This window comes from Hemitrygon akajei, chromosome 2 (genome assembly GCF_048418815.1).
Source record: "Hemitrygon akajei chromosome 2, sHemAka1.3, whole genome shotgun sequence".
Classification (NCBI taxonomy): Eukaryota; Metazoa; Chordata; class Chondrichthyes; order Myliobatiformes; family Dasyatidae; genus Hemitrygon; species Hemitrygon akajei.
The window spans coordinates 64,731,672-64,742,036 of NC_133125.1; positions in this window are offsets into that span (position 1 = coordinate 64,731,672).

The window sequence follows — 10,365 nt, forward strand, 5'->3', positions numbered from 1 at the left end:
TACCGACTTCATTAAAACCTGTGTGGATGAGTGTGTTCCCACAAAGACTTACCATGCATTCCCAAACCAAAAACCATGGATGAACCAGGAGGTACGCTGTCTGCTGAAGGCTGGATCTGTGGCATTCAAGTCTGGCAACCTAGGCCTGTACCAGAAAACCAGGTATGATTTGTGGAGCGCTATTTCAAGGGCGAAGAGACAACTTTGAACAAGGCTGGAAGTGATATCAGATGCATGGCATCTCTGGCAGGGTCTGTAGGACATTACTTCCTACAAAGCAAAACCCAATAGCATGAATGGCAGTGATGCTTCACTACCAGATGAACTCAACGCCTTCTATGCACGCTTTGAAAGGGAGAACACAACTACAGCTGTGAAGATCCCCAGTACACTTGATAACCCTGTGATCTCTGTCTCAGAGGCCGAGGTTAGACTGTCATTAAAGAGAGTGAACCATCGCAAGGCGGAAGGTCCCGATGGAGTACCTGGAGAGGCTCTGAAAACCTGTGCCAACCAACTAGTGGGAGTATTCAAGGACATTTTCGACCTCTCACTGCTATGGGCAGAAATTTCCACTTGCTTCAAAAAGGCAACAATCATACCAGTGCCTAAAAGAATAATGTGGGCTGCCTTAATGACTATCGCCCGGTAGCACTCACATCGACACTGATGAAATGCTTTGAGAGGTTGGTCATGACTAGACTGAACTTCTGCCTCAGCAAGGACCTGGACCCATTGCAATTTGCCTATCACCACAATAGGTCATCAGCAGACGCACTCTCAATGGCTCTCCACATGGCTTTAGACCACCTGGACAACACAAACACCTACGCCAGGATGCTGTTCATTGACTATAGCTCAGCACTTAATACCATCATTCCCACAATCTGGATTGAGAAGTTGCAGAACCTGGGCCTCTGTACCTCCCTTTGCATTTGGATCCTCGACTTCCTAACCGGAAGACCACAGTCTGTGCGGATTGGTGATAACATATCCTCCTCACTGACAATCAACACTGGAGCACCTCAGTGGTGTGTGATTAGCCCACTGCTCTACTTTCTATATACACATGACTGTGTGGCTAGGCATAGCTCAAATACCATCTATAAATTTGCTAACGATACATCCATTGTTGGTAGAATCTCAGGTGGTGACAAGAGGGTGTACAGGAGTGAGATATGCCAACTAGTGGAATGGTGCCACAGCAACAGCCTGGCACTCAACATCAGTAAGACAAAAAAGCTGATTGTGGACTTCAGGAAGGGTAAGACGAAGCAACACATACCAATCCTCATAGAGGGATCAGAAGTGGAGAGAGTGAGCAGCTTCAAGTTACTGGGTGTCAAGATCTCTGAGAATCTAACCTTGTCCAAACATATCAATGTAGTTCTAAAGAAGGTAAGACAGTGGCTATACTTTATTAGGAGTTTGAAGAGATTTGGCATGTCAACAAATATACTCAAAAACTTCTATAGTTGTACCGTGGAGAGCATTCTGACAGGCTGCACCACTGTCTGGTATGGAGGGGCTACTGCACAGGACTGAAAGAAGCTGCAGAAGGTTGTAAATTTAGTCAGCTCCATCTTGGGCACTAGCCTACAAAGTACCCAGGGCATCTTTATGGAGCGGTGTCTCAGAAAGGCAGTGTCCATTATTAAAGACCTCCATCACCCAGGGCATGCCCTTTTCTCACTGTTACCATCAGGCAGGAGATACAGAAGCCTGAAGGCACACACTCAGCGATTCAAGAACAGCTTCTTCCCCTCTGCCATCTGATTCCTAAATGAACATCGAAGCTTTAGACACTACCTCACTTTTTAAAATATACAGTATTTCTGTTTTTGCACATTTTAAAAAATTATTCAATATACGTAATTGATTTACTTGTTTATTACTGTGTTTTTTAAATTATTATTATTTTTTCTCTCTCTCCTAGATTATATACTGCATTGAACTGCTGCTGCTAAGTTAACAAATTTCACGTCACATGCCAGTGATAATAAACCTGATTCTGATTCTGCTGGAGGAACTCAACAGGTCAGTCAGCATCAATGCAAATTAATAAACAGTGCTGATTAGTTATTTCCATAGATCTTGTCTGACCTGCTGAGTTCCTCCCGCATTTTGCATGTTTTGCTTTGGGTTTCCAGCGTCTGCAGAATCTATTGCGTTTATGATTTTCTACAACCTTAAATTCTTTGAACAAAGTGAGCACTAATTGAGTGTGTTCCAGGGATCTGTTACAATATTAACCCAGGAGCTATATACATTGCCAAAGAGTATATATTTATACTGTATGTTGGTAAGTAACTCACAGCATCATATTCCCAACTCTACCACTCACCGACCGGTGTCACCAGTCTTCTCTACTGTCGCAATGAGGCCACACTCAAGTTGGAAGAGCAACTCCTTTTATTTTGTCTTGGTGGCATGAACTTCGATTTGTTCAACTTGCATTGATGGCCCTGTCACCGCTCCTTCACCATTTCTGTTCCCCTCTCTCACCTTACCTCCTTCCCTGCCCATCACCTCCCTCTGGTGCTCCTCTCCCTTCCCTTTCGTCCATGGCCTTCCATCCTCTCCCATCAGATTCCCCTTCTCCGGCCCTTTATCTCTTTCACCAATCGACTTCTCAGCTCATTACTTCCCCCCTCCCCCCCTCCTGGTTCCATCAACCACCTACTACAGTACCTTGTACTTCTTCCTCCCTCCTCCACAAACTTACTCTAACTTCTCATCTTTTTTCTCCAGTTCTGTCAAAGGGTCTCGGCCTGAAACACTGACTGTTTAGACTTTTCCATAGATGCTGCCTGGCCTGCTGAGTTCTTCCAGCATCTTATGTATGTCAAAATACTAACTCCACCAAGCAAACCTTGATCATATCAGATCACACTTTCAGTGTTTTTATTGTGGATGTTATGTAGAGTTCTCTTAAAATACCTTTTGTCACAAATCTGTTTGGGCAGATTCCATTAGTGTTGATATATTTGTTGATATAGCACGCAATGCATATGTGTACATTTTTGTTGGACAAGTCACATTGGCAGGCTTTGCTGGGAAAGTGCCAGCATTTGATGCAAAATAGATAGATCATGTGCAGTGTTAATTTATTACCATTTCTACAATCAATGTTCAACCATATGTGAAATACATATGGGAACTCAGATTTTCAGACCATTTATAGCTTAGAAGGAACGTCAAGTACAGGAGGGTCTGCTGTAGTATGATTTCCACTGAATGTTGGTTTGAGTCAATCAGTACTTAGTGCTGCTAAAAACAGCAAGTGATGGTTTATCAGGAAGTGCTGGAGTTAATGCAGATATTATTGTTCCTGTTTCTTCTGTTGTTGACTCCCAAGCATGGGCACTTTACTGGCCCTCTCTCTTGGAGTTCAGCATATCAAGAAGAATGAATAGAGGACATGCAGGACAATCTGTGGAAAAGAGCATGAGGAGCAGAAAGAGTGTTGTGAGCTGGAGAAATTCCAGCATGAAAGAGAGAAATTCAGCTATATATATTTCAACAGCTTGTACCAAATCTTCATTTCCAGAAGGATAGTACACCAAGGATATCATACAATATGTTATAATTCTGACCAAGTGAAATGCAGAGTGCCACACTTCATCTGGTGCCCATTTGGTTATTACTATCAAATCCTACAAGTACACTCATTCGTGGCTGGAAGTAACTCTATGAAGTATACAGCACATTACTTAAGGGAGGTCAAGCAACCCTTCTATTCAAGAGAGCTGAATACGTTTCTCTCTCTTTTCCCAGAAAGCAACAGGCAGAGTAAGCTTTGCAGGATTTGAAAAGGTTATCTTTTTACATGTTCCTTGGATGAGCGTGATGGGACCCACTCCTTCATGTCTAGTCCAGCAGTGATAAAACCCAGTACATCAATTATATGGCTGCTCTCCTGACACCAGTCTTGAGGCCATCATTCAGGGGACAGTCTGCATCTGAACTTACTCAACAAATGCTAGGCATCAAAGATTATCTACTAATCACACGAGCCCTGACTATGCCGAGCAACCCAAACTCATGGGGGAAATGTGCCTGATCAATGATGGTGTGCTGCCTCCCGCAGTCTGCTAAAAGCAGTGGTTGGTGTGCCTGTTGCCTGGACAAATCAGTAAGCACTCTGAACATCTCAACAATGTGAGAGGTTGAAAGGTGCTGGTCTTCAGAAAGAATAGGGACACAAAGATGGTCTGATATTCTAACCTAAAGAAAGATAAACTTGTGTTAGAGGGAGTGCAATAAATCTTGGGATTGGTAATTCTTCTAAGAGGAGGAGTTATGCAGACGACCAATCAACACAGCCCAAATTCATCTATTGCTGACCATTACAACATGTGCATGAGCTCTGTTCAAAACTGCCTGATACACAGCTATGGAGTTACATGTTGTAACTGCAAAGTATAAAACTAATTGAATGAAAAACACCGATCAGGGATAACTCATGTACATTTAGTTTGTACTTTAGCGAGGCACACTAATATGACATGGAGGCATAATGACATATGCCATTCACATACTTTTACATAAAATCCATAATTCATTACGTAAACAACAAAGAATGCTTAATCAAACAATATATTTACAATATTACTGAAATATTAAATACACAGCATTCCTCCCTGCTTAGCTGTAAACTCCAACTCAATATTGAATGCCAATCAACTTACTGTGTATGTATAATACACAGTAATGCAACTACTATATATACATCCACACCGTAGTAAGTATTAAATTGTCCCATTCAAGCCTAAAAGTGTAATCGCTGTGGAGGATTTCTTACTTTTGTGGGATAATGTTTTTCCTGACAAGGGCGGTCACTCTGCTCGGCAGGTGAGACTTGTGGCTGTGAAACAATCTCAGTTTCTGGGGCCTCCTCCGTGGAGTTTGCAAGAGTTGACTCTGGGACTGCAGGAAGTGTTTCTGACAGCTCTGGACACCTTTCTTCTCCAAGATGCTTCTGGCATCTCCTGGACGTGTTGACCTCTGCAAACAGTGCACGGCAAGCTGCTCAGTCTGCTGATCTATCCCTGGCCACCAGACAAAGCTTCGAGCCAACACTTTCACTTTATCCCTGCCTAGACGACTGGCATGCAGCTCCTCCCAAACTTCAGCTATCAGCTTGGATGGTAGAGAAACTCTCAATCTCCACAAGGCAAACTCTGTCAAGGGCGTAGTTCATCCCAGCGCTGTAAAATGGAGAACTGGAGTTCCTGCTGCACATTCCAATCATTGTGGGTGCCATGTAGACCTGAGACAGTGAGGGGTCTTTTCTAGTTTCCTTTTCAATCAGCTCTGCCACAATAAGGAGACTTACAAGTTCATTAGGGAGAATACGTGAGAGGAGTGTCCATTTTGTAATTGGTTCAATTATTTCCTTTCCCAAGGGTAAAAGGAACAATCCATCGGCATTTCCATGATTAGTTGTCCTCTTGAATTCGACCCTGTAATTGTGTCCTCCGATAAACAGAGCCGGTCTCTGCATTCGGGCTGCTGCTGTTAGTGGAACCCCCTTCTGTGGATTGAAAATGGACACCACTAGGTTGATGGTTAGTAATGAGGGTAAACTCTCTCACATAAAACTACTGGTTGAAACATCTTACACCTTAAACCAGACATAAGGCCTCTCTGTCGATCTGTGTGTAATTTTTCTCTGCAGCGATAAGAGAACGTGATGCAAAGGATGCTGGCATTTTCTCCCATAACATGTGACATGACTACCCCTATACCATAAGGCATGGTGTCATAGGCAAGCTTCACTAGACCATGTGGTTCATACTGTGTGTGAGTACAGTGTCTGACGTCACTACTTCCTTTGTTTCTTGGAAAGCAACCTCACACTGCTTCACCCATTACCATTTCTTCCCGCTCTGTGGTAGTGAGTTCAAGGGGTGGGGCACAGTAGCCAGGTTTGGCAGGAACCGGTTATAGTCACTGACCAATCTTAACAAGTACTGTACCACAACCGTGACACATCCTTTGGCCTTGGGGCATCCACCACTGCTTGAATTTTCTCAGCACACTTGTGTAATCCTTATGCATCACTCGTGTGACCGCAGTAAGTGATGTTTGCTTTGAAGAATTCACACTTGTGTCATGCTCTGAGCCCATGATCTTCTAATCTTTTTAACACCGCCTTGAGGTTTTGGAGATGTTCTTTGTCATCCATACCGGTAAAAATGATGTTGTCCAGGTAACACTGAGTGCCTGGACAGCCTTGCACCACCTGGTCCGTTGCTTTCTGACAGAGTGAAAATGTGAATGCTATTTTAAACATAAGTCTATTGTAGCAATAAAGCCCTTTGTGAGTGATTATGGTGAGAAACACTTTGGACTCTCCTTCCACCTCTGTCTGTAGACAGCCCTCAGCTAAGTCCACTTTGCTGAAGTATTTCCCTCCAGAAAGGTTTGCAAAGATATCCTCTATCCTGGGCAGAGGGATTGATCTACTCTCAGTACTGGGTTGATGGTGACTTTAAAATCACCACAGACCCTGACAGACCCATTCTCCTTGGCCACTGGGACCACTGGCATTGCTGATGAACTCCATTTGAGCTGGGAAGGAATTCCGTCAGCCTCCATGTGATCTAGCTCACTGACTACATTATAACAAATGGCAAAAGGAACTGGACAGGCTTTACAAAACTTCAGTGTGGCATTTTCATTTAACACTATTTTACCCTTGCTATGTTTGAGTTTTCCAGTACCTTCCTAGAACTCTGCAGTGGCATCATCCAGTACCTTTCTTAATTCACTTCCAGTTGAATCTATTACAGGGCATGTGGCATGCAAATGGTGGATGGATCTCCAATCAAGTTGTAGTTGTCTCAGCCAATCACCACCCTACAACGCTGGCCCTCCTGTTTTTAACCACGTACATGCTCAATGTGGCTTCTTGGTTGTTATATCTCACCGTTAATGTCACTCCCACAGGACTTAACTTTTCTCCAGGATAGTTCTTAATTGGGTATCAGGCTTCAGTTCAGTATCTTTGAAATTCCATTCAAGCTCATTTTGTGAAATGACTGAAACAGCTGAGCCAGTGTCCAATTTCATTTTTAAATAATTTGTCATTCACTTCTGGTGTAAGCAATGTTGTTTGTCTCATGTTAATTTCCACATAGTAAACCTCAAGTTTACCCAGTCCCGTGAGTACTCTGCAACCCACACAAAATGCTGGAGGAACTCAGCATCGATGGGAAAACGATGAGAGGCTGAAGCAAGAACTATCATTCACACCTCGCTATCGGGTGTGGGTAAGCATGCCTGACCAGGGTCACCAGTTGAAGAAAAACAGATGGTAAGCCGCAACAGCATTTTAGTACAAGGGGTTTTATTTGGTGCCATGTGAAAAAAAATGAAAGGGCTGCCTGAAAATTGTGAAGAAAAATATTTACAAGTGGACAAATGAAAAAAAACATGTATGTACAAAAATTTACAAATATACAGAGGCTTTCTCCGTGACACACTTAGTCTTTAATTTCTCAATATAAATCAACCACTATTCACCAAACTTCTTGCTCTAACTTCTCATGGTTTTTTCCAGTCCTGATGAAGGGTCTCGGCCTGAAATGTTAACTGTTTACTCTTTTCCATGCAGTAGATGCTGCCTGACCTGCTGAGTTCCTCCAGCATTTTGTGTGTGTTGCTTGGATTTCCAGCATCTGCAGATTTTCTCTTGCCAGTGAACACTCTCATCATTATCAAATTTTTCATCAACAGCATGCAAATTAGTGCTCTTTCTGAAACTACAATTTGACCTTTTATCTTTTTCCTTTCTCTATGCAGTCCATTTATTTTTGTCTGCACAACATGTCCTACTGGCAAGTCTACATCAGACATGTGCAGGGTGTTTAAAGATCACTAACACAGAGTACAGGAAAGGCCTGCTTCTGGTAGAAGCAGGGACAAATATGAGAAGAGTATCCTGGATGCCCAGAGAGGTGATGAATTTAGTCAAGAAGGAAAAGGAAAGGTATGTAAAGCTTTGCAAGTTAGGATCAATCAAAGCATCAGGTGGAGATAAAGAAGCCAGAAAAGACCTAAAGAAGGGAATTAGGAAAGCCAGGAGGGACCATGACAAGTCCTTGGCAAGTAGGGTTAAAGTGAATCCCAAGGCATTCTATACAAACATCAAGAGCAAGAGGATAACTAGGGAGAGGGTGGGACCACTCAACAATAAAGGGAGGAACATTTGCTTGGATGCAGAGAATGTGAGTGAGGTACTTCATGAGTAATTTGTTCCAGTATTTACCAAGAAAAAGGATATGGAGGACCAGGAGATCAGTGCTGAGTGTATAAAATACATTCAGGTATTTAGAGATCAAGGAGGAGGGAGTGTTGGACCTCCTGATGAATATTAAGGTGGATAAGTCCCCGGGGCCTGATTGTGTTTACCCCAGTTTATTAAAGGAGGCAAGAGAGGAGACTGCTGGGGCCTTGACCAGTATCTTCAGTTCCTCTCTAGGCACAGGCGAGGGCCCAGTGGACTGATGAGTGGCTAACCTTTATTTAAGAAGGGACCAAGGGAAGATCCTGGGAACTACAGGCCAGTGAGTCTCACGTCATGTGTAGGGAAATTGCTGGAGAAAATTCTTAGGGATAGGATATTTGAGCATTTGGAAACCCATGGCCTGATTAGGGAGAGCCAGCATGGCTTTGTGCAGGGCAGGTTGTGTCTTATCAACTCGATTGAGTTTTTTGACAAGTTGACGAGAGAGATTGGTGAGGCTCGGACAGTGGATATTGTCTATGTGGGTTTTAGTAAGGCATTTGACAAAGTCCCTCGTGGAGACTAATCCAGAAGATTAAGATGCTTGCAGTCTGCAGAGAATTGGCTGTTTGGATTCAGAACTGGCTTGAGTATAGATGATAGGGGGTAGAGGTTGAAGGGATTTATTTGAGCTGGACGTCTGTAATTAGTGGTGTTCCACAGGGATCTGTGCCGGGACCTCTGATGTTTGTAATGTATATAAATGACCTGGATGAAAATGTAGATGGGTGGGTTAGTTAAGTTTGCAGAAGATACCAAGATTGGTGGAGTTGTGGATAGTGTAGAAGACTGGTCAAGAATATAGCATGATATAGATGAGTTGCAGATATGGGCAGAGAAATGACAGCTGGAGTTTAATCCAATAAATGTGAGGTGTTGCACCTTGGTGGGGCAAACGCAAGGAGACAGTACACTGTTAAGGGCAAGATCCTGAACAGTGTTCCCCAACAGAGAGATCTTGGGAGCAAGTTCACAGCTGCTTGAAAGTGGCTACTCGGGTCGATGATAGTTAAAAAGGCTTATGGAATGCTTGCTTTGTTAGTGGGGGCACGGGGTTCATAAGTTAGGAGGTTACGTTGCAACTTTATAAAACTCTGGTTAGGCCACATCTGGAGTATTGTTCTGGTTTTGATTGCCCCACTATAGGAAGGATGTTGAGGATTTGGAGAGGGTGCAGAAGAGGTTTACCGGGATGCTGCCTGGTTTAGAGGGCATCTGCTAGCATGAGAGACTGGACAAACTTGGGTTGCTTTCCCTGGAGTGCCGGAGGATGATGGGAGATCAGATTATGAGAGGCATAGATAGAGTGGACAGAGGGTATCTATTTCCCAGGGTCGAGAGGTCTAATGCCAGATGGCATGCATTGAAGGGGAGAGAGGGTAGGTTCAAGGGGGATGTGAGGTTTTACTCAAGTGTGGTGAATGTGAGGAATGCACTGCCTGGTACGATGGTAGAGGCAAATACATTGGAGACTTCTAAGAGACATTTGGATAGGCACATGGATGTGAGGAAGATGAAAGGATGTGGACATAGTGTAGGTAGCAGGGATTACTGTTTGGGTGCTTTTGATTTGCTTTTTAGCTGGTTCAGCACAACACTGTGGGCCGAATAGCCTGTGCTGTACTGTTCTATGCTCTATTTACTTTGTTGAATTTTCAGCGAGTTTCTCCTTTAAACCTGAGTTGGTCTGCTATGTGTGAACTCCTGCCACAATGGTAGCACAGTTTGTTCTGCGAGACAGGTTTCTGTTTAGTCGTTGCAATGTTGCTCATGTTCAGTTTCATTCCTGACTGCAACTTACTTGTATCTCTGACTGCTGTTTCCATTGATACCGCGATTTCAACTGCTCTTTTAAATGTGAGTTGTGCTTCAGTTCATAGCCATCTTCAAATACTTTCTTGTAAGAGTCCGCAATCTAAATGATCTCTCAGTGCATCATCAAGCCCATGAAAATGATCAGACAATCTTTTCAGTTCAGCCACCTGAGCTGAAACGGATTCCCCTTCCTTTTGATGCCAGTCATGAAACCTAAAGCATTCTGCAATCAACAATGGCTTTGGTTCTAAGTGTTC